We start from the raw sequence: 23,331 nt of genomic DNA, 5'->3' as shown, positions 1-23,331 counted from the left end.
AATTATAACTCTTGGAGCTTATATAGGATGGTTATACTGATGCCCATCCTTCCCTGTAGAAATGGAGAGAGAGATTTTGCTCTGTAATGCAAAAAATCTTTCCTGAGCATAAGCAAGGAAGGTGTCTACTTTACTACTCTGGAATATAATAAACAAATGGCTCTGGGGAGAGATAGGACTTTATATCTCTCTGGAGACAACTATCTTTAGGGTTGCTATTGAAACATCCTTTAAACTAGATGCCAGCGTTCTTTGCTCAAAAATGTCCTATCTTGCAGAAATGTGAAAACATTCTTGAAGCATTTTCTCCCAACATAATTCACACATAAAACAAGAACAGATGTCTGAGATAAGATGCATTATATATATACACACACACACACACACACACACAAAATACACACATGTACATATCAAATACATATGCAGATGGAGATAAGATTATTTCAATTATCACCTTATCCAAAGTTTATTATGTTGGGAAATTCTAGTACACAGAACTTCTAAATTTAATTATAAGTCTATAGTTTACTTCAAGTCACAAAATTATCTTTTAAAAGATAACAGATTAGTACTCATATACCACTGATTTTTTTATTTCTTTGTTTTGAAATTAATTCAAAGTTATAGGAACAGTTGCAAAAACAATACTAACCCCATACACAGAATTCCGTCATACCCTGACCCCCCCCTCCCCCGATAGCTCAATCCACCAACTTTAACCTGCTGTCACATCGCTATTTCTTTCCCTCCCTCCCTCCCTCCCTGCCTATCTATCATCCATCATCTATTGCTCTGTCTTCTGAACATATGAGAGCTAGCTGCACACATCCTTGAACATACACTATAATTCACGTATACACTTCCCATGAACAAGAACATTCTTTTATGCAATCCCATTTAGTGAAGCTAAGAAGTACAAGAGATTCAACAATGATATGAAGATTACATTCTATATTTCCTTTTCCTTATGTCTCAACTGTGTCTCTTTGAACCACTTGTCCTCCATCATCAGATACCATCCAGGATCATCCTTGGGATTCAATTGTCATCTATTTAGACTGTCTTTTTTTTTTTTTTTTTCAACTGTAGAAACACATATACAGCCTAAATCTTCCCATTCCACCCCCTCCGTAGCCTTCCACTAGTGGGATTAATCACATTTAGAATGTTGTAATGCTCTTTCCCACCATCCATTACTAGAAATTTCCCTTCACCTCAAACAGCATCCCTACACTCATTTCTTAACTCCCCATTGTCCCTTCCCCCATTTCTCTTAACCCAAACTCTACTTTTCATCTCTATGGTTATATTCTCTGATAATTTCTTTGTGTTTACTGTGGGGCTTAAAATTAACCTCTTAAATCCATATCAATCTTGTTTTTCTTTGATACCACCTTCACTTCAATAAGACACGTAAACTATGTTCCTATACTCCTCCATTCCCCTACCTTTATATAGTTGTCTAAAATTACATATTTTACGTTGAGTTCAAAACCACTGATTTGTCATTAGATTTTGTGTATTTTATATCATGTAGGAAGTAAATAGTGGAGTTACAGTTCAAAAAATTATTGACTTCTATTTGTATTCCAATGTGGTTGGAGAATGTGCTTTGAGTATACTCATTTTTTGTTTTTTGTTTTTTTTAATTTCTTGAGGCTTGTTTTATGTCCCAGCTTATGTTCCCTTCTGGAGAAAGATCTGTGATCACTGGAGAAAAATGAGTGTCCTGATGATTTGGGATGTAAGGTACTATATATGTCAGTTAAAATTCTCTATATTTCTTTCTCCTTTCTTTGTTTTTCTGTTGGTAGGGCTCCCTTTAGAATCTGAAGTAGGGCAGGTCTTTTATTGGCAAACTCTCTCAGCATGTGTTTGTCTATGAAAAATTTAAGCTCTCCCTCAAATTTGAAGGAGAGTGTTGCTGGATAAAGTATTCTTGGCTGGAAATTTTTCTTTCTCAGAATTTTAAATGTCATGCCACTGCCTTCTCACCTCCATAGTGGCCGCTGAGTAGTCACAACTTAGTCTTATGTTGTTTCCTTTGTATGTGGTGAATTGCTTTTCTCTTGCTGCTTTCAGAACTTGCTCCTTCTCTTCAGTATTTGAGAGTCTGATCAGAATATGTCTCTGAGTGGGTTTATTTGGATGTCTTCTATTTGGAGTTTGCTGGGCATTTATGCTTTGTGTATTTATATTGTGTAGCAGGTTTGGGAAGTTTTCACCAACAATTTCTTTGACTACTCTTTCTAGACCTTTACCCTCTCTTCCCCTTCTGGGACACCAATGAGTCTTAAGTTTGGACGTTTTATTTATCCATCATATCCCTGAGATCCATTTTGATTTTTTTATTTTTTTCTCCATTCTTTCTTCTGTTCTTTCATTTTCTGTTCTGTGGACTTCTAGGACACTGAGATGTTGTTCAACTTCCTCTAGTCTTGTATTGTGAATATCCAGAGTCTTTTTAATTTGGCCAACAGTTTCTTTTATTTCCATAAGATCTTCTATTTTTTATTTACTCTTGAAATTTCTTCTTTATGCTCTTCTAGGGTCTTCTTTATGTCACTTATATCCTGAGCCATGGTCTTCTTGATGTCCTTTAAATCCTTTGCCATGTTTTCATTCCTCGATTGTAGTTCTTTGATTAATTGTGCGAAGTACAGTGTTTCTTCTGATATCTTGATTTGTGTGTTTGGAGTTGGATTCTCCATATTGTCTGGTTTTATCATATGCATTAGGATTTTCTGTTGTTTTTGGCCTCTTGGCATTTGCTTTGCTTGATAGGGTTCTTTCAAGTTGAAAAAAAAAAAAAAATACCTATCTTATTTTTCAGAAACACAGTTTGGTGGTGTATACTTTCTCTAACTAACCAGCAGATGGTGTCTGCGAGTCACCTAAAGCCCTCAAGTCAGTTCTCCACCTTGTCCCCACAGTGTGTGGGGAAATGGTTCTTGTGGGGTTCAGTTGGAGAACTCAGTTTGGGTGTGTTGCTGGAGCCGTCCGCCCTGAATGTGGGGCATGTGTATGGGTGGTCAGGGAGGAAGGACAGCTTTAATATTCAAATCTTCCAGGTTCCCGGAGATTCAAGGCCGCTGCAAGAGTCTAAGCCTTCATTTCATTTCAGCCCCAGACCCTCTCTCTCACCGTCCCACAAACCACCGGACTTGGTGTTGTGTCCCTGGGTTCTCCGAGCGGGTCCTCCCACCCAGCCGTGATCCTCCAGGACCTCTGCCAAGGTAATGCCGTGCTACGTCACAAGTGCTGCACGCTGTCCCTCAGGGGAAGCCCCCAGCAGCTGGACCATGCTGGCTCACTTTTAGCCTGATGCAAAGATGGCTGAATGGGGTATTTCCACACCCCTCTCCTCGCACAGTTCCTCCTTCCCAGCTCCAGGACAACTGGCGGGGTTCTGGGCTGTGGGCACGGCCCTGGACAGGAGTTTTTCCAGCCCTCCAGGGAGCCAGCTGCAAGCTGCAGGGTTTCTTTCTGCTTCTGGCTCTCCCCTACATTCTCCCTGCCCTGAGGGTGTCTGCAGCAGACTATCCTCCAGGCCAGACACCAAGAGGCCGGCCCAGCCCCTTCTTGATGTGTTTTACTGTGTGGTTCCCACCATCGCTGCTGCAGCAGCTCCTGGGTTTTTCCCTTTTTTTTTTTTTAAAGAGCCTGTCGGTCTCCCAACGCCAAACCCTGGCTTCCCCAGACTGCCGCATGGCTGCAGGTCTTCCAGCCAGCTTACTCACTTGTTTCAGAATGCTGACTCCTGGTTTCACCAAGTATATGGCCTGTTTTGAACTAGGAGACCTCGTCTAGCTGGCTCATCACTGTAACCGGTATTCTGGATCACCCTCTGGTTTTTATCTAGTGTTTTTCATGGAGGTGTTTTTTCGCCCTGTTTCACATAGCTGCCATCTTAGTTTCTCCCCACTGATTTTCATGATGGATTCTTTATACTCAGTTAAACGAATAAAAGAAATTTAGGTTCTAACATCTCACTCCAGAGATGTCATACACATTTAAGACTAGTTTCAAAGTGAATAGTAAAATCTTCTTCACAATTTTATAAAATAATTTTCAATTCAATTGTCAATTCCTCAGGGAGGCCATTTCTGACCCCTGTTACTAGGCAAAAGTCCCCATATATATTGGGCTCCTGGGACGATGAAACATAGGTTCTTCTGAGAACCCTTGATGGAAAACATGTAGTTTCTGACATGAGAGGCAAGTGAGAGCAGAATTTTCCATGTATTTACAACCGATTACTAAAATAAATATTTTCTTTGTTAAAAGGAATATGTGTGTGTATGTGCATATATATTTGGGAATTTTTTGGAGGCATCTGATTAAGATAACAGATTCTCAGATCAGATTATCTGAGTTTAAAGCCAGGTTTGGACACTCTGCAGCGGGATAAAATTGTGCAAGTTATTTGATATTCCTGAACTTCAGTTTTCTCATCTGTACAATAGAAAAAATAAGACCTAATTTACTAGGTTATTATGAAGGTTAATTGTAATTATGCAAAATTTGTTGCATGATTTATGCTATGTGGACATGTTAATACTATTTATTGTTGAAGTTATTTATATCTATTTATGCTTATGTATTTGTTAATATTTGGAGAAGTCCATTGGACTTAACATCAGAGAAATTTAAATCTAAACGTGTTATAATTATCTAGAGTTACATATTCATAATTTACATCTCTAGTTATCCATTAGACAAGTCAATGAACAGTGTTTGGTTATCTATGCAATGGGGATAATAATACCCACATCATAGAATTTTTATTTGGATAAAATAAAACTATATAGTAAAAGGTCTTTGGAAACTCTAAATACTTCTCTTTCTGCCCTTGATCCCATTCTCTTTTGCCATCTCAAAAATTATAAAATCAGTAGATCCTGTCTTCTATATATTAAATTTCTCCCTCTTTATTGGATTGCATTCCTTCAGCATTTAAATATATTCTCTCCTTTACTGCTATTTAAAATCAGACAAAAAACACTCCTTTGACTTATATCTATGGCTACTGGTCCATCCCTTCATTCTCTTTTGGAACAAGATACCCAAAATAGTTGTCCAACATTGCTGTTTCAAAATCTCTCCCCTCCCATACAATCCCCAATCATGCCATGCGATCTACATGGCTAATATTCCTGTCCTTTATTGCTTTGTTCTACCCTTTCCTTTTCTCTTCCATACAAATGGCCTCCACACTCCCACACTCATCCTGCAAGAAATCCATGAAAGCAAAATAGTACATATCATCTCTTTTTTCTCTTTTTGTGTATATAATTTTGCACACATGCAATCATTTGACTATTTGTATTTATATTTACAAATGTACACATATATACACAGGATGTTTGTTTTTATGATAATTGGTTACAAAATAAACACATTATTCTTTATCTGGCTTTTTTCATCCAGTAATACTGAATGGAAAACTCCTTAAATCGTTTTTTGGAATGTTTAGTTCATTTTAATGCATACACAATATTGCATATTATGACTATGTGGAGGAGATTTTTATATCTAATCTCCATGTTCTATCTCTGTAGCATTATCCAAAAATTTAAATCCTCCTTTCCACTGATCTCTCCACTTGTATGCCAAAATGTGCTTCAAACTGCATGTATCCAAAACTGAGCTCATTATCTCCTAATCAAATACATGTTCCTCCAGAGTTTTCTTTCTCATTGATTGACAACATAATCCACCCAACTGACTGGGTAGTTGATTGTGTTTTACCTGTGAAGGGCTGAGAGCATTAACTTTAAAAGGACTGCAGCAGTCAAGCAAAATAAACAAAGGAAACTTCAGGAATTGGTAATAATTTCAGTCTTAAATCATAAAAGAGATGAGAGAAAACAGAAAGTAGTATTCATGTCACCACCCCATCCTCAATCCCAGATCAAAATCCTGGAGACAAGGCCCAAAACAGAGGGACTCTTGTCCCAGTTCTCACTTGGACCTTTGAGAGGAAACCACTCTTCAGGATTCAGGATATCCACAATTTCATAACAGTGTGGAGTGGCTGCTTGAAAAAACACACAAACAACAACAACAAAAACAAAAACATGTCAGTGCTTTGATATGATTTAGCAGATAAGCAGAAGGAGGTCCTGAGTTAATCCACTTGGAATCTTCCTTGGCTGCCATATGCTTCCAGACATTCCCACCAGCCCTATGGTAGGATGCATGGGGCTATGGTTGTGTTGATCATATATCTTCAATAATTCATTCATTCAATCAATCAAAAACAGCTTATAGAGGAATTGTTATGTCAGGGCAAAGTAAAAGTAGGTAGCTGGGATTGTCAAGAAGGTCACATGGTCAAGGGATCAAACGGGATGTGCAGCCAGGTATTCAAGGACTCAGAATGCCAGTGAGAACTTAGCAGTGCACAGGAGGTGTGGCAACTACCTATCTCTGATGAGACTTCATTGCCACAAACCTAACCAGGCAGTCTCAGCTTGTGGGAGTGAGCAGGTGTGGGCAGACCGGGTACTCCTTGCATGCAGAAATGAATCAACACCAGAATGCAACAAACGATTGTACACAGACTGCAGGCCTCCATGGAGGTGCCCTGTGCTCCCCCATTTACCTACATGCCATTTTGAGAAAAGTGGGATATAGTGGAAAGAGGTAGAACCCTCTAACACTGAGAATTTCTTAGAAGATGTATGGTGTAACTCTAAGGAAAGAATGTATGCTGGAAGAGGTTGAGGCATTAACTGGCAATTTTGAGTTTCTACAGCTGACTGAGGTAGGGAAACACTTGTGCAAAATATTAGATCAATTATAGAAAATAAAAAGCTACATTTTTGTTCACACCTAGAATGAAGTATACGTGCCACCACATAGTACTAACAACTTGCCAGAGCTGTTCAAGTCCTAAATTGTTTAAAATTTTTGAAAATGACACATAAATAAAGTGCTGTTAATTTGTTTCCTATAAAACTCACAAAACTTTCATTGGAAGACTGCACTTGGAAAGATTTAAAAGACAACTGGATTGGGGGGAAACTGTCTGAAAAGCAGACAGAATTACATAAGACAATTAATGGTCCATATGTACTGCAGTTTATAGCTGAATATTGCTTAAGGAATCATTAAATCAAACATAAAGCATTCATGGGTTATTATGTTTAGTAAAGAGAATAGTGTCTTCATCATTTTCTTCCACTTGTTTTGCCCTGCCTGAACATGTTCCCTTCTCATACCAATAAAGTCTAAGTTTTACTAGACTCCAGAACACAGACTTACACGATTTAAGAAAATCAACTTCACATACTTTGTATTTTTCTAGTGCTATATAGCAATTTAAAACAAAATTAGTGACTTAAAATCACACAGATCAGAGCACTGTAGGTCAAAAGTCTAACATGGGACTCCCTTGGCTAAAATCAAGGTGTTGTCAGTGCTGCATTCCATTTTTGGTGACTCCTGAGAAAATCTATTTCGTTTCCACAATCCGTGGCTCATGGTTTCTTTAATCCATCTTTAAAGCCATCAGTATTACATTTCTTTGTGTTTCTCTTCTGTGATCACATCTCTACTTGACCACAGTTTACATTGGTCCCACCCAGATAATCTGGGATAATCTCTTCATCTCAAGGGCAACTTTAATTCTGTTTGTTATGTAAGGTAACATATTTGTGATTTGGGGATTGAGGTGGGCATTTGTGTGTGGGGACAGGGGAGCAGGCATTATTCTGCCCATCCCATACCCCTCATTCCCTTTCCATCATATGGGAACTGGATTTCACTCATATGTATTTCATCCATGTATATGTTGGTGAAAAAAGAACACAAATATAATTATTACAGAAAACTAATAATATTAAACAAGGAAATTTGTAACAGAGAAGGAATTGTGAAATAAAGGAATGAAAATGATAATACTGCTAGAAATCTTTCCCTTGGAACTCAAAGTTAGTGATCATTTTTTAAATCTTAATTTCCAAACTTGAACCACATGAGCATTTTTAGCAATGGAGAAGTGTTCTCCTTTTCTTCCTTGATTTGTTTAATACCTATTAATCTGATTTTATGTTACATAGAAATATGTTTCATTTTTGGACACAATAAACTATTCTCTATATCAGCCTGAATGGTATTTCTCTAAAAGATTGGCTCTTACCCTTGGTCATATGCTTGAATCAGCTGAGGACAACAATGCAATACTTGTGCAACATTCCTAGGTTCTGATTTAATTGTCCCAGATGGCATTTTCACAATGCTCCCAGATGATTCTAATGTGCAGCTAAAGTTGAAAATATCATTCCATACCATAAATGAATATGTCATTTCATTATAGTTTCACACTTAGAACACAATCAAAATTCTTTTCATGGCTATAAGGTCTCCATGACCTGGTACCTGGCTAAGCCTTTGAAATTGTTTCCTATCTTGTTTCCTTTCTCCCTCTATGCAGTCACAATGGCTTTCTTGCTCTTAGAACACACCAAATATGTGCTTCCCTCATGGGCCTTTGCACACACTGTAGCCTGAGGCTGGAGTGCTTTTTCCCCACAAAAACCTTTCAGGTCTCTAAAGTATCACCCAAAGAAACTCTTTCTCTTTCCTTATTTCACTTATTTTATAACATTAATCACTTGCTGTAAACATACATCTTTTGCTGTTTTTCACTGTGTGTCTCCCATAGTAAAATGTTTGGTCCTTGAAGACAGGAACATTTTCCTGTTTTTTTTTTGTTTGTTTGTTTGTTTGTTTGTTTTCCCAGGTCCTTCAACTCCTTTTCTTTTAATAGTGCCTGCATTCAGCTGAACAAACAAATAATAAATGAACAAATGAATAATGGTTAAGATAATATTGCTCTCTTTATTATCATAATATGATCAAACAAGTTTATGTTAACTTTGACTTGAAATAAATATATTAAAGCAGTATTATAAGGTTTTTCAATGGCTAGGCATGCAAACTGCAAAGCTGAAGATTTAGATCCTTAAAAGATTTTTGATGTTGTCTTTTGTTTTGTTTTGTTTTGTTTTATAGATAAGCAAAAGAATTGTATTTTGGAAGTGTCATAAAAAATTACCCTTGCCAAATAAACTCATTCTCATATGTGGCTGTAGGGAGACATCTGGAAAAATCCTCAGAATCTCTTGAGTCTTCAAATTTGAATTCTAAGGTGGCTTTAGAAATTATTCCATGATTCACATTTCTCTGTCAATTTTCTTCTGTTTTCTGTTATGGCAGAAAATAAAATTCCTGAACTCTCAACTATGTTCATTCAGTAAAACTTAAATAATACTACAAATAATGTCTCCAAAGTTCTTTTAAACCTTTTTGAAAGATGATGCAAAACTTTGAGCCACAATAAGAAAAGTTAAAGATAATGAATGTGCTGGTTTGAATGTATTATGTCCCCCAGAAAAAGCCATATTATTTGATGCAATCTTGTGGGGCAGATATATTAGTGGGGATTAAGTTGGAACGTTTGGATTAGGTTGTTTGCATGGAAATGCACCCCACCCAACTGTAGGTGAAAACTCTGATGAGATATTTCCATGGAGGTGTGGCCCCACCCATTCAGGGTGGGCCTTGATCAGTGGAGCCATATAAATGAGCTGACAAGCAGAAGGAACTCAGTGCAGCTGTCAGTGACATTTGAAGAGGAGCTACAGCCAAGAGGGACACTTTGAAGAAAGCACAGGAGGTTCAGCTCACAGAGACATTTTGGAGACGGCCTTTGAAAGCAGACTTTTGCTTTATAGAAGCTAAGAGAGGACAAATGCCCCAAGAGCAACTAAGAGTGACATTTTTGAGGAGCTGAAGCCTAGAGAGGAACATTCTGGGAGAAAGCCATTTTGAAACCAGAACTTTGGAGCACACGCAGGCCACATGCCTTCCCAGCTAACAGAGGTCTTCTGGACACCAATATCCATTCTCCAGTGAAGGTACCCAATTGTTGATGTGTTACCTTGGACACTTTATGGCCTTAAGACTGTAACTGTGTAACCAAATAAACCCCCTTTATAGAAGCCAATCCGTCTCTGGTGTTTTGCATTCCAGCAGCATTAGCAAACTAAAACAATGAAAAAGTGATGATTTATTTCACTATTGTGTTGATCCTTCCAGGTAATTCCATCATTCTTCCATTTTCTTATCCTAGTCTTTTTAATCATAGTTGAAATAATTGCTGAGTTTAGAATTATTCTAAAATATCAATTTCTAAGACATAGGAAAATAGTATCACCAACCTTGTATGATGTATCTTAGATCTATAAAATCATTCAATGAACCCATATGGGATAACTGCAATACTGAATTTTTTATTATATTTTTTAAATGTGCATTTGTTCTTCTTTTCTAAAAGGAAATCCCTAAGAACCATTAAAAGACATGAAATATAAATCCTTACAAACAGCTATATGTACTTGATAAAAGAGTAAAAATGCTAAAAGTGGATCCAATGGACCTTGATGGTTTCTCAAGAGTTCATATTTTCTGCATTGGAAAATAATATAAAATAAAAATATCCTTTGCAGGTCTATGCCTGTTCTTATTATATCTGGGAAATGCTGGCTTTTAGATTGTATTTTTACTATGCAAATTGATACTACAGAGAATTGCCAGATGTTATGTGAAACATTTTGTCATTCAGTAGCACTGACATTGTTACCATAAGAAAAAGTTTTCTCAATCTTCATTTCATATTTGGAGCAAATGTACATTTAACAGATTGTAAGAAACACTGTTCTTTCCTGAGATCATAAATATAGATTTAAAATTATTTGTAGATAAATATATCTTATCCCTAATTGATATCCTAGGTAATAGTTTTTAATTTCATACATACACACACACACACACACAAATATATATTATATGTGTTTATTTCACACACACACACACACACACACACACATATACAAATATATATTTGCCATTTTATATGTATTTTGAAATGATTTCATCTCAGTTTCCAGACCTTTTTTTAAGTAGAATATGGCTTAAAAACAGACAAGAAGTAATAGGTCAGGTAAATTAATGTGCTGAAACAATGCCTCAGGTTTGATTATTCGTAATGGAATTCTTTTCCCAACATTTATCTATAAAATAAGACACAGGTATCCATAAGCTTATAGGGCAGGAACTAACATGGAGGTAAATACACTGAAAACCAGTTCATTAATAATTTATAAAGCTGCACTTTGAGAACTACATGGTTTAATAGAAGGAGGATAAGGCTGCGTTCATACATTGGGAGTTTTAGTAATTAACAAATTAGTTTTCAAATGATCTTTGAATTTGCATGTGTAGTTAGCTGCTTCTGGAATTTCTAGGAAAAACAGAGATAGAGAAATAGAGAGAGAGACTGATAACTTCCTTACATTTTCATAATATCAGATGAACATATTATTTGAATTATAGGCTATAATTATGACTTTTGATTTTTGGGTACAAAAATGAATGTTAAATGTTTGTGTCTGCAAAGCATATAAACTAACTTTACTAAAATTGCATTCTAATTAATTTGATCTCTTCCACATCAAGTCCAGTCAATATAAATATGAGCACAAATTGGCTGAATATGGTGCTCTAAATCTCCTCCCTTCACCTGTCTCAGCAGACTAATTGAGTACTTTCAATATTAAAATCTTTATCAAAGCTATTTTCTGAATATTCCTCATGCATTTTCATGGAACGTTGCCATTGCTAGCATATTTCCCAGCTCCCTGTCCTCTCTTAAGCCTCCTGGAGACAGCTGAAAAAGACAGGGAGTTTTGAAGTTAAAAAATAAAATTTAGTAAAAGCAATTCAGAATATGGATATTAAATATCATGTTTCTAGAGACACTGAACACGTCTTTATTTATCTATAACTCATATGTCTGGCTGAAGAGACTGTTCCACTTCTAGGTTGTTGTTCCCAAGGCCTCAGTGGTAAGCATCATCCTTAATCTTTCTACAGTGCATGAATGCCTCAAACATTTATGATATTGCCTCCCTTGTCCTTCCAAAATAAAGTATACACACAGAAACCTAGTGTTACGATTTGCAAATGCTGTCATTTTGCAAAACACCAGAAATGGGGGTTTATTTGGCTACAAAGTTGCAGTCTTAAGGCCATAAAGTATCCAAGGTAACGCATCAACAATTGGGTGCCTTCCCTGGAGGATGGCCAATGGTGTCCGGAAAACCTCTGTTAGCTCGGAAGGCATGTGGCTGGTGTCCGCTTGCTCCCAGGTTGTGTTTCAAAACGGTGTTCTCCAAAATGTTGCTCTTAGGGCATTTTGTCCTTTCTTAGCTGCAGCTCCTCTTCAAAATGTCACTCTTAGTTGCTTTCCAAAATGTCACTCACAGCTGCTCTGTGTCTGGGCCTGTGTGGCTCTTTTTAAATTACTCCAATGATCCAATATAGACCCACCCTGAATGGGTTGGACAACACCTCCATATAAATAATCCAATGAAAATTCTCACCCACAGTTGATTGAGTCACATGTCCACGGAAACACTGAACCAATAGGTTTCAACTAATCAACACTAATATATCTGCCTCCACAAGACTGCATGAAATATAATAGCATTTTGGGGGCCATAATACATCCATATTGGCACACCTACCCTACTCTTAGACAGATGAATAAGCTAAGTCAGATTCTATTAGGTCAAATTTAAATTCAAATACCAGAGAGACCTAATGCAAGCAAGTCCAAATGACTAGATGCAGGATTAATGTCAGGTTCATAGAGACAAGCATGTTTAAACTAGCTCATAAATTAGATGGTTGTTGTGTTGGTTTGGAGCTTTATGTACTCTAGTAAAATATGTTCTTAAACTTCATCCATTACTGTGGGCATGACCCCATTGTAAGTAGGACTTTTTGATGAGGTTTCTTCAATTAAGATGTGGTCCAACTCAATCAGGATGGGTCTTAGTCCTATATCTGAAGTTCTTTATAACCAGAATGAAATTCAGACACAGAAAAGGCCATGGCAGAGTGGCCAGAAGCTGAACATCAATGAAACCCAGAAGAGAAGGGAGAGAACAGGAAACACTGCCCTATGCCTTGCCATGTGACAAACTGAGGACCAAGAATTGCCAGCAGTCAGACCCAGAATGTCACAGGCTTCAGGAAGAAAGTATTGCCTTGGTGACACCTTGATTTGGATATTCTCTTAGCTTCAAAACCATGAGCCAATAAATTCCCATTGTTTGAGGCAGCCCATTGCAATATTTGCTTGAGCCACCAAAGAAACGAAAACTGTGGTAAACAAGTTTTAGACACAGGGGTGAGGATCCTTGAAAAACTAAGTTTTTATGGCTAAACTTCAGGGATTAATTATTGTATCCATATAAGAGCTTCACACATAAAAATTGGATGGATCACAGGATTTGGGAGGGTTAGGTGTATCATAAAATCAAAGAATGTGGAAAGGATTTTTATTTTCAAGATAGTTGAAGATCAGATGCACTGGATTTGATAATTTTTAGCCAGTCCTAATAGTCTTAATTTCCCTGCTGCTGAACAAATATCATACAATGAGTTGGTTTAAACCATGAGAATTTATTGTCTTATCAGTTTGAGACTAGTTGAGGTCCAAAATCAAGGCTTCAGCAAGGGGATGCTTTCTCTTTGTGCTGGGGCTGGCTGCTGGTGATCTTTGGAGTCTTGACTTTTCTGTCACATGGCAATACACAGGGCAATATCTTCCCTTTTCTCTTCTGTATTCTGGTGACTTCCAGCTTCTGGCACTTCCACTGGTCTTTTCTCTGTAAGTCTGAATTTCATTCTGCTTATAAAGGACTCCAGTAATCTGGATTGAAGTCCAACCTGACTCAGTGGGCAACACCTTAACTAAAAATAACATGTTGAAACCTCTCTGTTTACAGTGGGTTCATAACCACAGGAATGGATTAAGATTCAAAACATGTTTTTTTGCTGGGATACGTAATTCAAGCTACCACACCCAGGAAGCAATGTTTCAATTTTCATCAGAAGCATTTGGTATGGATGTGTCAGATGGAAAGCCAGGTGACAACTGGAAATCAAATTTTTTTCTCTGAGAATTCAATTTCCATGACCATATAATAGGTAACTCTCTTGACATATCGTAGGCTATCCTGATATTCTTTCTGTGTGTTACTTTCACTCAATATCTTTCAGGTAGTGACTGAACATTAGTGTTTTGTGGCAATCTTGCTACAGAAATGTGGCAGGCTGGAAGTTTTGTTAGTGATGGAGTGATGTTTTAATGGGAAAAGTATGTGCAGTAAATTGCTAGAGGAAAACATAGATAGCCAGAGAAGGTGTGGGGTTGGTCATTTTCAATTTTCATTCTACTAGCTTTGTAATAGTGTAGGTATTTTCCAGATGTCTAACTGATATTTCTACATAGCAATTCATCCAGGAGTGGTAGTAGATAGAAAGGGGCTATGATAAGGAGAATGTGGAACAATATGTTTTCAAAATCATGATAAAACTGAGATGAATGTAGGCGATAAAATAGTTTTGGGGGCAGAAAATATTTTAAGTAAAATTAGATGAACTTGCTGTGGTGAACCAAAGGGAGGATGAATACCTTAGTAAAGGGGCCATATTCTAACAGGAATCATGAGTTGGGTTATAGCTACCATAAATTCATTGTGATAAAGTCACTCATATGTGAGTAGATCTAGTAATCTTTGAGATTGTCTATATTTAAGGCACATGTATGGCAGGACTTTGATGTATTGTTCTCCATATGCAAAGCCATCCAAGAACTTAGTGAAGCACATTTAGTAATTTTAATCTATTATGTTGACCTCAGAGGTGGACTCATGGAAGATATACAGCTCTGTGAGGAGATTGATGTAAATGTATATGATGGGTTATAGACTAGGCCCATTCTGCATCTTAGGCAGCAACTCATATGTATAACTCTTGTTTTATCTTTTATCTCTTATCTTAAGCTATGACTCAAAAAAAAAGCAACTATAACTTTCATGCATGTGGAGCTCTTGGTGCTCATTCATTGACATTCTCCTTGAATGAAAAGACATTTGTTCAATGTCCTCATTTTGTGCTCCCTACTGGAGAAAGAGCACACATTGAAAAAATATATATTCATTTAATAAGCATGAGATTTCTTCTTTGTCTTTCTATTCTAGTATCTGAATTCAACTTTAAAGAAATGAGGTACAGGCTCTCATTAAATAAAGTTACCACATTTTAAATAAATCATTGACTGATACCCCAAGGATTCTGGTTCACAACCATGTGGCTGTTCTCCGTTGTGAAGAGAATGCTTCAGAAGCCATAAGGTCATTGGTTATCATATTTGCAATGATCTTTCCCGAAAGATGTTGGATGTTGGTCTTTGTATTGGGAGGGGTAGGGGGTTAACTGGAATATAGCACACTAGGATCAAAGCAGAGATAAATAGGTCACCAATTGCTGAAATGCTGTGGTTGAAGCTGTTAGATAACACCAGAGATCCATAGATTCAGAGTCATTCTTGATTTATGGCTTCACCATGGGAAGATTTTATGAGTCATATTTTGTTTTGTTGTGTAATTTTTGTCCCTGGATGATACTATCTCTTATTGAGTTAAAAAATTCTAGTAATCACACATTCTTCATAGCATAAATGTTGAGACTATTATTGCCTGTCTTCATTTCCATGGGGATCCCACGTATACTTGAGTGGCTGGCTTTGTTGTTGTTATTCTTGTTTATTTGTTTATTTCTTTTTATGTGTGTGTATGGGATGGCTTCAAAATAGAATATAATTATTTCCTTCACTATTGGAAGATTTAGGTTGTTTGAAAATGACTGTAGTGGTGTTCAAGTTGAATTCTCACAATTGAATCTCCACTTATCCAAAGACAGTAAGGGATAAGCAGGTAATACAAAGTAGGTAATATAAGTAGGTAATACAAAGCAAAATTAGTAATGAAGAGGTTGATGGGTCTTACTTCCTATAAAAGACATAGACAGGACTCTTTATCATACCTGAATAGCCTTCAAGAATTATTTCATCCATTTTATAAATATCATCTCATTTCTTATTCTATAGCAGAATCTGTTCTAGGTACTGGGGAGACTGCAATAAAGAAAATAGATAATATCCTGTTCCCATGGAATTTTATTAAAATGAGGTGGTGGGGGGCAAGAATGAAATTTATGCAGCTATTATATTGGACACCAGAAAGGTTATGAGGAAAAATAAAGAGGGCAAGACGAGAAAGGATGCTAGACCATCCATCATAATGTCCCTTGAAGACACTATGTTTTCTGAGTAGGGCTTTCAAACTTGCTGGCAGCCCAGACTGAACTATTCCATAAATTTCACTAGCTCAGGTTTCTCCACAAAATACAAGCTAGCATAGTCCATAAATAGCTTGAAGTGTTTGCAATATATGAGGTATTTAATTGATTAATCATTGAAATTTTTAGAGAATAGAGAAAGGCTGTAGCTAGAGATGACAAAGAGAAAGTCCAATTTAAACCTCAATTCTGATTACTGGATTTTATAAATAGACACCAACCCTTAGAGAGACAAATTTTTATTTTATCTGCCCTATTTCCAAGTACAGTGGATAAGGAGTAGTTATGACTTTCTGCTTGTTGGGTTGGGTCAAAAAATGGTTTCATGGCAAGTTGTCCAATCTACCTCACACTTAGAGGATTGATGGTGACCTGGAAGGGGTGTAGGCTAAATGTGAAGTGTCAGGTTTAGGTCCATGAAGTACAGCTGAAGTTAAAGATTCTTCCTTAATATGTGCAGGGCAGATGTGCAGATGTGCAGTACTAGCAAGGTCATATTAAAAGATGATAAATTTCTTAAGAGAGTAATAATCTATTAGGAGACGGTGAGGTTCAGCAACTGTAAAGATTAATACAAACACAAATGCAAAGAACAAGAATTCTAATGTTAGTGATTATGAAATTAAATTCAGAACTGTTTAGGAGTATGCAGGCTTGTCAGTTCCTAGGTATAGTATGAGATTTAAGGTCAACAGGACTATGATGTGGGTGTATCAATTTATCTTAAAGATGAGATAAAAAGTGTTTCCAAATTAGTTGCTTCTAACTAATGTTCTTAATAAAAAGGATAGGAAATAATCTCACATTTCTTGTCTCCAAGAAAATATTCTTGTCTTTTTTATAACTCCACTGTTGGAAATCTCTTTATCTTTTCGTTTTTTAGCAAAAATGTTGTGTCTAGTTCCTTAATGTGCTAACATGCCTGTATAAAGTTCATTACTGGGTCATCTGGCTATACTACCAACCCAAAAATTGTTGAACAGCTTAATTACAGAATATAATCCTTTAATGTTTTTTTAGCTATCTGAAATGACAAATGATTTCCTTGTGTAGACAGGAAATCACAAATAAATCATTTAAAACTTTTGAACACTATAAAGGAAGCAAATTGAGAAACTATAATATTTAAAATAACGAAAAATACACACTTTCTAGCTATTGAGAAGGGAAGGAATCTTCAAATCATTAGCTAGGAATCAAAGAAGCTGTGAGTATAAAAAGTGATCCATCAGGAGAAGACTAGAGATATTTTAATTATGCACAGAAAGAGTATAAGAATTATGACTAGTAGAACAATTTGCCAAAAGCCCAGAAAATATCTCTCCCAAATGAGCTCAACTAGAAGGAAAGTCTCACATCTACGAATAGATTATTTTTCTTGGACACCATCCATTTTTATCTCACACTCTTAGCTCATACACAGGGTTAATCAACTAAATTAAACAGAACCAAGCAGCAATGTCAATTCTCCAAATGCTTCACTTTATTATTCTCATACATCTTAAGTGATTCACCAATTTATTGTTACCTGATGTGCTGGTTTGACTCTAATATGTTCCCCAGAAAAACCTATGTTCTTTTAATTTAATCCTGTGGGGGCAGACCCATTGTGGATGGGACCTTTTGATTAGATTGTTTTCACAGAGATGTGACCCCATCCATTAAATGTGGGTCTTAATCCCTTGCTGGAGTCCTCTATGAGAGAATAAATGGCAGAGAGATTTTGGAGAGAGCTCAGAAAAGCTAAGAAAGAAAATGCCTCGAGAGAAAACCATTTTGGAACCAGAACCCATGAGAAGGACCAGCAGATGTCACCATGTTTCTTCCCATGTGACAAAGGAACCCCAGATGTCATTGACCTTTCCTCTTGTTGATGCCTTAATTTGTACATTTTCACAACCTTAAAACTGTAAATTGTAACTTAATAAATCCTCATTGTTAAAAGCCAACCCATTTCTGGTATATTGAATTCCGGCAGCCTTAGCAAACTGAAACACCTGACTACCCTTCAGTGTACGAATTTGCAACATGTATAAAAGAAAGAGTAAGAATATCTAAATCGGACTCACTAATTCCTGATTTCTAACATTAACCTTTATAATACTCAGAATCTTGGACAAAGTTACATAAATTCTTTGAGCCTTGATCTGTACAATAGGGATCAAACAAAATATGTTTTGCATGTTTGTGTGAGAATTAAATGAGTAATACATTCTAAAAAAATATATTTAGATGGTAAAAATAGATAGTATCACTTCATAACAAACCTAAAATGGCTAATTAAATCTGTAGAATTACTAATGTAAATTAAGCATTAAAAAATAAACCATGATATATACTAATTCCCCACCCTTATTTCCTCTTCCCCAAGTCACAACACCTTGGGAAGTGTTGCAAGTCTAACATAAAAATCATTAGGAAAAGCATTTGTTGTACTCTCCATTAGTTATATTCTTAAGCAATTACATCAGTTTGGATAGTATCATTAACTACTGACTAGTGAAGCATTGTGATGCCCAGAAACATGTTTTTGATTTGAAGTTATACTATTCTTGTAACCTTGACAATAGAAGTTTAAAGTTGAAAATCAGTTAACTTAAAAGATGGAATTAGCTACTTTAAGTACTCAATAGCCAATTAACTTGGTGACCTACTAGGCATGACATTGGGAGATTATTTAAAAGAATGCAAAGAGAAAAGAATATTGGGTTAACACCCTTTAGGATTAAAAAAATTTCTAATGAGCTTGAAAAGAATTTCATTAGCAGATAATTCAGGCATTTGATATATACCAATTAATTGACTGGAATAATTACTCGGATCTGGCTTTTTCTTTTAAACTTTATTCTCTCCTTTTCCGTGACTCTTAAAAGTACAGTTACTACTAAGATCCTTTGAAATTTAGTTTATATTATTTATATGGGTTTATTCAGAAAGACTATAGGTAATATTCAAAAGTTACAGTGTAAAGCCAGTTGTTATGTATTAAATTGTTTTAGTCTCATAAGTAAAAATAAGAATGTATTTTAAATTTATGCTTATTAACTAATTCAAAATTATTAATAAGCATGTACTATGTGGCAGGTACTGTGCCAAGTGCTGGAATGTCATAAACAAAACATACAAGAATTAGGTCATCATGAAGAAAACATGCTAGTGTGAGAAAGTGTTAACAAATATGCAAACTATGTATTATTTTAGATAATGATATGTATTATGGAGAATAAAGTCAAGAGGAACGGGGAATGCTAGTTTGTTAGTGGGGAAGAGTTACATTTCATATAGAGTATTAAGAGGAGTCTTCAAGGATAAGGTGACATAAAGGCAATGACATGAGCGTGGTCAGGTAGTGAACAATGGGTATACCTGTGAGGGATCACAGTCACGGTAGATAGGAAACGTCTGGAATATTTCAGAAACATCAAAAGAAAATTGAAAGGCAGGAGGGAGTAATGAGAGATGTAGGCCAGGATGTAATAAGGATGCAGATCACACAGGTATTTTAGACCTCTGTAGGAACTCTGGCTTTGACCGTGAATGAGATAGAAACTCACTGGTGTTGAGTGGAAGAAACCTATAACCTGGCTTCTATTTTAAGAGGGTTACTTTGGCTATCATGTTGAAGTCTGTGAATGGAAAAGTGGAAGCTGGGGTACCATCTTTGAGTCTGTATGATAACAAGGTGGTAGTGACAGATGTGGAAAGAAGTAATTGTATTCTAGATAAATCTTGAATGTAGAGCCAATAGGATTTGAAGTTTGAACATGGGAACTGAGAAAAACAGAAATGAAAGGTAATTCCCTAATTTTATCCTGAGCATCTAGATTAGGAAATGGAACAATTACTGGTTAAATGGGCAGATTGTTTTACAATACAGTTAAAAATTTAACTTCAAGTTTTATCTTATTTCTTATAGTTGAAAAAATCAAGGAATGATAGGCTATGCATTATTTGAAGATCAATTTAGAAATTAACTAGAGTCAAAGAGGAGAATGAATTTAAATGCTCAGTATATTAATTATTGACTGTCTTAAATAAATTTCTGATTTAGTAATTTTGGTAAATCTTAGCTATATATATTACAAAAGGATATTTTGACCTCATAATCTATTCTAATGATTTTTTCCCCTTCCATCTCTCTCAGTTATATTGCAGGAAATTAGCTTGTACTTCTGGAGCTAAAACCAAAGCAGCATTCCTTCTCCCTACCCAGTGGGACAAAACTATTTCCATATACTTTTTTTTTTAAATAAATTCAAAGTTATAGGAACAGTTACAAAAACAATACAAACCCCATATACAGAACTCCAGCATACTCTGACCCCCTCCCCCGATATCCCAATCCACCAACTTTAACATGCTGTCACACCCTGCCATTTCTCTTTCCTTCCCTCCCTCCCTCCATATCTATCATCCATCATCTATTGCTCTGTCTTCTGAACATATGAGAACAAGCTGCACACATCCTTGAACAAACAATATAATTCCCATGGATAAGAACATTCTTTTATGCAATACTGTTAAGTGGAGCTAAGAAGTTCAAGAAATTCAACATTGATACAAAGCTCACATTTTATATTTCCTTTTTTTTTTTTTTCTTATGTCTCAACTGTGACCCTTTGAGCCTCCTGTCCTCCATCAGCAGATCCCATCCAGAATCATCCTTGGCATTCAATTGTCATCTATTTAGACTGTCTTTCTTTTTTTTTTTTCAATTGTGGGAACATATATACAGCCTAAATCGTCCCATTCCACCCTCTCCCTAGCATTCCATTAGTGGGATTAATCACATTTAGAATGTTGTAATGCTGTCACCTTCCCACCATCCATTACTAGAAATTTCCTTTGACCCCAAACAGCAACCCTACCCTCATTTCTTAACTCCCTATTGCCCCTTCCCCCACTTCTCATAACCCATACTCTACTTTTCATTTCTATGGTCATATTCTCTGATAATTTCTTTGTGTTTACTGTGGGGCTTAAAGTTAATCTCTTAAATCCATAACAATCTTGTTTTTCTTTGATATCAACTTAACTTCAATAGGACACATAAACTATGTTCCTATATTCCTCCATTCCCCCACCTTTATATAGTCCTTGTCAAAAATTACATATTTTACATTGAGTCCAAAACCACTGATTTGTCATTAGAGTTTGTGTATTTTATGTCATGTAGGAAGTAAATAGTGGAGTTACAAATTAAAAATTATTGATTTCTATTTGTATACCATTGTGGTCAGAGAATGTGCTTTGAATATATTCGTTTTGTTTTTTTTTGTTTTGTTTTGTTTTTAATTTATTGAGGCTTGTTTTATGTCCCAGCATATGGTCAATTCTGGATAAAGATTAATGATCACTAGAGAAAAATGTGTATCCTGGTGATTTGGGATGTAAGGGTCTATATATGTCTGTTAAAATTCTCTGTATCTTTCTCTCCTTTCTTTTTTCTCTGTCAGTAGGGCTCCCTTTAGTATCTGAAGTAGGGCAGGTCTTTTATTGGCAAAGTCTCTCAGCATTTGTTTGTCTGTGAAAAATTTAAGCTCTCCTCAAATTTGAAGGAGAGTTTTGCTGGATAAAGTATTCTTGGTTGGAAATTTTTCTCTCCCAGCATTTTAAATATGTCATGCCACTGCCTTCTCGCCTCCATGGTGGCTGCTGAGTAGTCACTACTTAGTCTTATGTTTTTTTCCTTTGTATGTGGTGAATTGCTTTTCTCTTGCTGCTTTTAGAACTTGTTCCTTCTCTTCAGTATTTGACAGTCTGATCAGACTATGTCTTGGAGTGGGTTTATTTGGAGATATTCTATTTGGAGTTCACTGGGCATTTATGCTTTGTGTATTTATATTGTGTAGAAGGTTGGGGAAGTTTTCCCCAACAATTTCTTTGAATACTCTTTCTAGACCTTTACCCTTCTCTTCCCCTTCTAGGACACCAATGAGTCTTAAATTTGGACGTTTTATTTTATCTATCGTATACCTGAGATCTGTTTCGATTTTTTTGATTTTTTTCTCCATTCTTTCTTTTGTTCTTTCATTTTCCATTCTGTGGACTTCTAGGACACTGAGATGTTGTTCAGCTTCCTCTAATCTTGTATTATGAGTATCCAGAGTCTTTTTAATTTGGCCAACAGTTTCTTTTATTTCCGTAAGATCTTCTATTTTTTTATTTACTCTTGCAATTTCTTCTTTATGCTCTTCTAGGGTCTTCTTTATGTCCTTTATATCCTGTGCCATGTTCTTCTTCAAGTCCTTTATATCCTGTGCCATGCTCTCATTCTTTGATTTTAGTCCTTTGATTAATTGCGCCAAGTACTGTGTCTCTTCTGAAATTTTGATTTGGGTGTTTGGGATTGGGTTCTCCATATCATCTGGTTTTATCATATACTTTAAGATTTTCTGTTGTTTTTGGCCTCTTGGCATTTGCTTTGCTTGATAGGGTTCTTTCAAGTTGCAAAACATCCCAGTCTAATTTTTCAGAACTACAACTTGGTGGTGTACACTTTCTCTAACTAACCAGCAGATGGTGTCTGCGAGTCACCTATTCCCCTCAAATCAGTTCTCCTCAACTTTGTTTTTGTGGTGTGTGGGGAAATGATTCTTGTGGGGTTCAATTGGTGAACTCAGTTTGGGTGCGTTTTTGGTGCTGTCCACCCTGAATGTGGGGCATGTGTCTGGGTGGTTAGGGAGGCAGGGCAGCTTTAATATTCAAACCTCCCAGGTGTTCCCAGAGATTCAAGGCTGTTGCAAGAGTCTAAACCTTCATTTCAGTTTTGCCCCAGATTTTCTCTGCCACTGACCCACAAGTTGCCGGCATTGATGTAGCATCCCTGGGTTTTCCAAGTGGGCCCCTTTCTCAGCTGTGATCGTCCAGGACCTCTGCTGAGGGAAGGCTGTGCTATCTCACAAGTGTGTGTCATCCCTCAGGGGAAGCCCTGGGCCACCAGGCCATGCAGGAGCGCTCTCAGCCTGATGCAAAGATGGCTGAATGGGGTGTCTCAACCCCCCTCTTTTCCACACAGCTCCGCCTTCCCATCTCCAGGACAACTAG

This window comes from Choloepus didactylus, chromosome 3 (genome assembly GCF_015220235.1).
Source record: "Choloepus didactylus isolate mChoDid1 chromosome 3, mChoDid1.pri, whole genome shotgun sequence".
Lineage (NCBI taxonomy): Eukaryota > Metazoa > Chordata > Mammalia > Pilosa > Megalonychidae > Choloepus > Choloepus didactylus.
Note: the sequence above shows the minus strand (reverse complement) of the source record.